Raw genomic sequence first — 7,850 nt, 5'->3', positions numbered from 1 at the left:
GAAAAGAAAAAGCAAGAAAGTAGAGAGTAACCTCAACTTAGGTACACACAATCAAACCTTCAAACAACTAAGACAACTAAATGACAGGAATCAGCACATATCTATCAGTACTAACACTTAATGTTAATGGACTTAATTCACCCATCAAAAGGCACCACTTGATGAAATGGATTAAAAAGGAAGATCGAACAATTTGTTGCTTATAGGAGACCCATTTCACCGACAGAAATAAGCATAGGCTAAGGATGAAAGGCTGGAAGAAGATTTACCAAGCTAATGGCCCCCCAAAACAGGCAGGAGTAGCAATACTTATCTCTGACAAAGTAGACTTCAAACCTACATTGATCAAACAAGATAAAGAAGGACATTCCATACTAATAAAAGGGGAAATAGACCAAAAGGAAATAATAATTATCAACCTGTATGCACCCAATGTCAATGCACCCAATTTGATCAAACATACCCTGAAAGACCTAAAAGCATATATAAACGCCAACACAGTGGTTGTGGGAGACTTTAACACCCCATTATCATCAATAGATAGGTCATCCAAACAAAAACTCAATAAAGAAATCCAAGATCTAAAATATGCAATAGATCAAATGGACCTACTAGATGTCTACAGAACATTTCATCCAACTTCTACACAATATACATTCTTCTCAGCAGCCCATGGAACCTTCTCCAAAATAGATCATATCCTATGGCACAAAGCAAGTCTCAGCAAATATAAGAAAATAGAAATTATATCATGCATACTATCTGATCACAATGCAGTAGAACTCAACAAAAAAAGTAAAGACAAAAAATATGCAAACAGCTGGAAACTAAATAACTCATTACTTAATGAAGAATGGATAATCAATGAAATAAAAGAGGAAATTAAAAAGTGCCTGGAAGTCAATGAAAATGAATACACAACCTACCGGAACCTATGGGACACAGCTAAGGCAGTCCTGAGAGGAAAGTTTATAGCCATGAGTGCATATATTAAAAAGACTGAAAGATCCCAAATCAATGACCTAATGATACATCTCAAACTCCTAGAAAAACAGGAACAAGCAAATCCCAAAATAAATAGAAGGAGAGAAATCATAAAAATAAGAGCTGAAATCAACGAACTAGAAACCAAAAAAACCATACAAAGAATTAATGAAAAAAAAGTTGGTTCTTTGAAAAAATAAACAAGATTGATAGACCCCTGGCAAACTTGACTAAAATGAGGAGAGAAAAAACCCAAATTAGCAGAATTAGGAATGCAAAAGGGGAGATAACAACAAACACCATGGAAGTCCAGGAAATCATCAGAGACTACTTCGAGAAACTATATTCAAATAAATTTGAAAATCTTAAAGAAATGGACAGATTTCTAGATACATATGATCATCCAAAACTGAACCAAGAGGAAATTAACCACCTGAATAGATCTATAACACAAAATGAAATTGAAGCTGCAATCAAGAGTCTCCCCAAAAAGAAAAGTCCAGGACCTGATGGATTCTCTGCTGAATTCTATCAGACCTTTAAAGAAGAACTGATACCAACCCTCCTTAAACTGTTCCACAAAATAGAAAGGGAAGGAAAACTGCCAAACACATTTTATGAAGCCAGTATTACACTTATCCCCAAACCAGGCAAAGACACCTCCAAAAAAGAGAACTATAGGCCAATCTCCTTAATGAACATTGATGCAAAAATCCTCAACAAAATAATGGCAAACCGAATTCAACAACATATCAAAAAGACTATTCACCACCACCAAGTAGGCTTCATCCCGGGGATGCAGGGGTGGTTCAACATATGAAAATCAATAAACGTAATAAACCACATTAACAGAAGCAAAGACAAAAACCACTTGATCATCTCAATAGATGCAGAAAAAGCCTTTGATAAGATCCAACACCATTTCATGATAAAAGCTCTAAGAAAACTAGAAATAGAAGGAAAGTACCTCAACATTATAAAAGCTATATATGACAAGCCTACAGCCAGCATTATACTTAACGGAGAAAAACTGAAACCATTCCCTCTAAAATCAGGAACCAGACAAGGATGCCCACTATCTCCACTCCTATTCAACATAGTACTGGAATTCCTAGCCAGAACAATTAGGCAAGAAGAAGGAATAAAAGGAATACAAATAGGTAAAGAAACTGTCAAAATATCCCTATTTGCAGATGACATGATCCTATACCTTAAAGACCCAAAAAACTCTACTCAGAAGCTTCTAGACATCATCAATAGCTACAGCAAGGTAGCAGGATATAAAATCAACATAGAAAAATCATTAGCATTTCTATACACTAATAATGAGCAAACTGAAAAAGAATGTATGAAAACAATTCCATTTACAATAGCCTCCAAAAAAATCAAATACCCAGGTGTAAACCTAACAAAAGATGTGAAAGACCTCTACAAGGAAAACTATACACTTCTGAAGAAAGAGATTGAGGAAGACTATAGAAAGTGGAGAGATCTCCCATGCTCATGGATTGGTAGAATCAACATAGTAAAAATGTCGCTACTCCCAAAAGTAATCTACATGTTTAATGCAATTCCCATCAAAATTCCAATGACATTCATTAAAGAGATCGAAAAATCTACCATGAAATTTATATGGAAACACAGGAAGCCACGAATAGCCAAGGCAATACTCAGTCAAAAGAACAATGCAGGAGGTATCACAATACCTGACTTCAAACTATATTACAAAGCAAAGCAATAAAAACAGCATGGTACTGGCACAAAAACAGACATGAAGACCAGTGGAACAGAATAGAGGACCCTGATATGAAGCCACAAAACTATAACCAACTTGTCTTAGACAAAGGAGCTAAAAATATATGATGGAGAAATAGCAGCCTCTTCAACAAAAACTGCTGGGAAAACTGGTTAGCAGTCTGCAAAAAACTGAAACTAGATCCATGTATATCACCCTATACCAAGATTAACTCAAAATTGATGAAGGATCTTAATATCAGACCACAAACTTTAAAGTTGATACAGGAAAGAGTAGGAAATACTCTGGAATTAGTAGGTATAGGTAAGAACTTTCTCAATGAAACCCCAGCAGCACAGCAACTAAGAGACAGCATAGATAAATGGGACCTCATAAAACTAAAAACTTCTGTGCATCAAAAGAAATGGTCTCTAAACTGAAGAGAACACCCATTTGCCAACTATACATCAGACAAAGGACTGATAACCAGAATATACAGGGAACTTAAAAAACTAAATTCTCCCAAAACTAATGAACCAATAAAGAAATGGGCAAGTGAACTAAACAGAACTTTCTCAAAAGTAGAAATTCAAATGGCCAAAAAACACATGAAAAAATGCTCACCATCTCTAGGAATAAAGGAAATGCAAATTAAAACCATGCTAAGATTCCACCTCACCTCTATTAGAATAGCCATCATCAGCAACACCACCAACAACAGGTGTTGGCGAGGATGCAGGGAAAAAGGAACCGTCTTACACTGTTGGTGGGAATGTAAACTAGTACAACCACTCTGGAAAAAAATTTGGAGGCTACTTAAAAAACTAGACATTGATCTACCATTTGATCCAGCAATACCACTCTTGGGGATATACCCAAAAGACTGTGACACAGGTTACTCCAGAGGCACCTGCACACCCATGTTTATTGCAGCACTATTCACAATAGCCAAGTTATGGAAACAGCCAAGATGCCCCACCACTGACGAATGGATTAACAAAATGTGGTATCTATACACAATGGAATTTTATGCAGCCATGAAGAAGAACGAAATGTTATCATTTGCTGGTAAATGGATGGAATTGGAGAACATCATTCTGAGTGAGGTTAGCCTGGCCCAAAAGACCAAAAATCGTATATTCTCCCTCATATGTGGACATTTAGATCAAGGGCAAACAGAACAAATGGATTGGACTTTGAGCACATGATAAAAGCGAGAGCACACAAGGGAGTGGTGAGGATAGGTAAGACACCTAAAAAACTAGCTAGCATTTGTTGCCCTTAACGCAGAGAAACTAAAGCAGATACCTTAAAAGCAACTGAGGCCAATAGGAAAAGGGGAACAGGTACTAGAGAAAACGTTAGTTCAAGAAGAATTAACCTAGAAGGTAACACCCACGCACAGGAAATCAATGTGAGTCAATGCCCTGTATAGCTATCCTTATCTCAACCAGCAAAAACCCTTGTTCCTTCCTATTATTGCTTATACTCTCTCTACAACAAAATTAGAAATAAGGGCAAAATAGTTTCTGCTGGGTATTGAGGGAGGGGGCGGAGTGGGTGGTAAGGGAGGGGGTGGGGGCAGGGGGGAGAAATGACCCAAGCCTTGTATGCACATATGAATAATAAAAGAAAAAAAAAAGTGAAGGAGGTATGGTGCCAATCCTGGCAGCCATCTTCCCATCTTCCTTGCGTAAGATAAGTCATCCTGAAAATGAAAAAAAAAGGTGGGGGGTAACAGAGAGTTACAGGAAAATGAGACCAGAGGACATTGTGGAACTGTGTGTGGTACTTTGGATCAAATGAAAAGACCAGTCTAATTCTGAATGTTCCAAACACATGAGTCAATACATGCTTTTAGTATATTAATCAATCTGGGCTTTCTATCACATGTGTAAGATTACTGACATAAGCCAGGCATGCTTGTAAGCCCAGCACTTGACAGCCTGAGGTGGAGGATTATAAATTTGAGACCAGCCTGGGCTCTATAGTGAAATCCTACTTCAAAAAACCTACCAAATAAAAAAATTACTGACATAACCTTAATCGCATTTTAAAATCTATTTCAGATAGACAAAAAGATCACATTGCAAATATGGTACACATAGAATCCAATCTTCATTAAAAGATTGTAGAAATTTTGTCTATGTGTAAATAATTCTCTTCTCGGTATCATTCAAATCATGTTTGGGCAACAAATCCTTCATGTTAAAGAGAAATGAGGCCCGTGTTCCAAATTGAAGCTCAGACTGGGACTCTGAAATCATGTCCTTCCTACCCATTTTAGAAAGTTAAATCATGGAATCTTTAGAACTAAATATCCTTAACATAGAAATAAAATATTTTGTGGCATGAATTATTTATGCATATATATAAAACTATGACATTTATATTTTCTTTATGAAGCAGAAGAATGAATTTTTAAGGTCTTGGTATATTTGTTGAATAAATTAACCTGGGAAAGATTTTTTGGTAAGATTTTATAAAGACTTCAAGAAAGCTTTAAATTTAGGCTATTTGGAAAATCTGGAAAATTTTAGTTTTTTATTGGAGATAGTGCATGCAACTTACATATTCTGGTGGAAACACTGAAATTCCTATTTCATATACGAAGTGCAACGGCACAGCACAGACAGATAAAAGTCTAGAAAGCATGTGTGGCTGTGATGTTGAAAGTGAGTTCAGTATACATAAGACTGGGTTTAGAGATACACACTGTGCTGTGGCACAAATGAGCTCTTTCCTTTATCTTTATGAAACTGGTTCCACTCTTGTGACAGTTTCAACCGTTCACAATCAAAGCTTCACCATTAGCAGTAACATGACTCCTTGATCTTGCTCACAAACAATAGCTTAATAACTTTATTTCTGCCTGTTTATTTTGATCTGCTTTTATCTCTGATTCTTCCACTCCTGACTTTGTCCTTTGGATAAAAAATGTTTGAGTAAATTATCAGAAGGAAGAGTGAAGCAAAAGAGAGAAGGGGGAGTGAAAGGAAATGAGATCAGTCTTGTCCAAAGACTGATTATAATCGAATTTTACTTTATCAAAGAAGCTCCAAGGTACTTGCTATAGTTTGTATCATGGTCCAGGGTGTTGCTACTGGGAAGTTTAGAACCTGTAAAAGGCCTTGTGTGAAGTTTTAGGCCATTGTGGGTGTGTCCTTGAAGGGGATTGTAGAATCCTGACTTTTCTCCTTCCTTCTTCTCTTTTGCCGTGATGTGAGTGGTTTTGTTCTGCCATGATGTGCTGCCTTGCCATAGGCCCAAAAGCAACAGGGCCAACAGATAATGGCAAAACAAGCTTTTAAAAAATATATATAATTGGTTATTGGTTGTTTGGTATTGTGATAGAAAATGAGTAGCACAGGGCCTTGAAGGTGAGGTGAGGCCAACCTCACCTTCAAGGGCTCAGCAAAGGAGCAAAGGAGCAAACCTTGAAGGTGAGGTTGGATTATTCTCTTAGTGGAGGTTGTTGCAGTTCTAAAAGAGATTCCTCCTCTCCCTCATTCCCCTCTGGTCTGGCTTCCTTTCCCTTTGCTTTGTGTGTCCCTCACCACCAATCATAGACACTCTATTCTCTCCCATAGACTGGGGGGGTCACCAAAGATTTTTAGTTGCATAGCTCTAATCAGTTAAATATGAAAATAAAAACAGTTTTTCTCTCATTTAAAATAAACATGGAGATTGACTTGCCAGGGATAGAATGTTAGATCCCTAGTGTCATGTGATGCTCTCTTTCTGCTCTTTCATCATCAAAGTGACAAGATAACAACTGGAGCTCTAATCATCATATCTAGTCCTCACAAGGGAAAAGGGACAGATAAGGCCAAAAGGGTGGCTACATTTGTAATTTTTAAATTTCTAGTAGCCATATTAAAAAAATATAAGAAGAAACAGGCAGGATTAATTTTAATAATGTGTATTAAACAACCTAATATTATTTCAATATATAATCGATATAAAATTATATATTGATACTTTACATTTTCTTTGGCACAAGTCTTTGGTTTTTACTATATATTATTCATTTACAGTACATGTCTATTTAGACTACACACACACATTTTAAGTGCCCAGTTGTAACCTGTGATGAATAGCTACTGTATTGGTCAATACAGGCCAACATCTTAACACATCTACCTATATCCTATACCCACGGTCAACTCCCTAAATTCCATATAATTCCTCTAGAGAATAAGCTGTTTCCCATTGTCATGTAAGGTGGTGGCAATGATATGTGGTGATTTGACTCAACTCTTGCCCCATGGTGCCTTCATTTCTCTCAGAGTCTTAGACTTTCTTTGATAGATATGAATCCTGCTGACTTCGTGTAACCTCCTGTAGTTCCTGAGGTTTATATGTAAATAAGACCTCATAGAAATGTAGATTTAGCAAACCCTCAATAATGTTTATCCCAGAAACACCCTTTGCTCTTCACTAAATGCAAAATCCCTTTACTCTGTTGTACTAACAATCAAGCCTGGCTTTTATTCATAGCTCATGTTGTGTACAATTTTGGACTCTTACTTCCAAACCAAAGCTCTATATCATCCCTTAGGAAGCTCAGACCTTCTTTAGCAGGAGACCCTGGCTCACACTCTCCTTAAACCGAACTTGGAGAACTGAGATAGGGAAGGTGTCACACATGCTTTAATCGTGCTTTCAGGCACTGTCTTGGGTCGGGCCCAAGGAAAAAAGAATTTGGGTCCATGGGATTTATGGAGGAAGAACCCTCAGGAGAAAGGAAATTAGTAGAACCTGATGTGGCAAGAGGAGGAGCTAGGCAGAGAGGTGGTATATCATCTGAAGTCGGTTCCCATTTGATCCTATGGGGTATGCTGGAGCATGAATTACACACAAAACTATTTGCATCTTGAGGCAAAAAGGGGCATTTGGTGTCCCAGTGGCTGCAATTGATTTGTTACGTATATTGCAGAGACAAAAGGGATATATAACTTCTGGGGGTGGAGGGAATGTTGGGATTCTAATCCACTGAACAATTTTCAGGAGGAAAGGATCGCAGTTAGCCATTACGTCTAGCAGTGGAGTGTGTTAATGTGGAAAAGATTGGGATAGGGCACCCACAGCATCTACTGCAAAGGAGTTCTGTGAATCTCTTGGTAATGTC

The sequence above is a fragment of the Castor canadensis genome, chromosome 5 (assembly GCF_047511655.1).
Source record: "Castor canadensis chromosome 5, mCasCan1.hap1v2, whole genome shotgun sequence".
NCBI classification, from domain to species: domain Eukaryota; kingdom Metazoa; phylum Chordata; class Mammalia; order Rodentia; family Castoridae; genus Castor; species Castor canadensis.
This window is presented reverse-complemented; position numbering follows the sequence as displayed.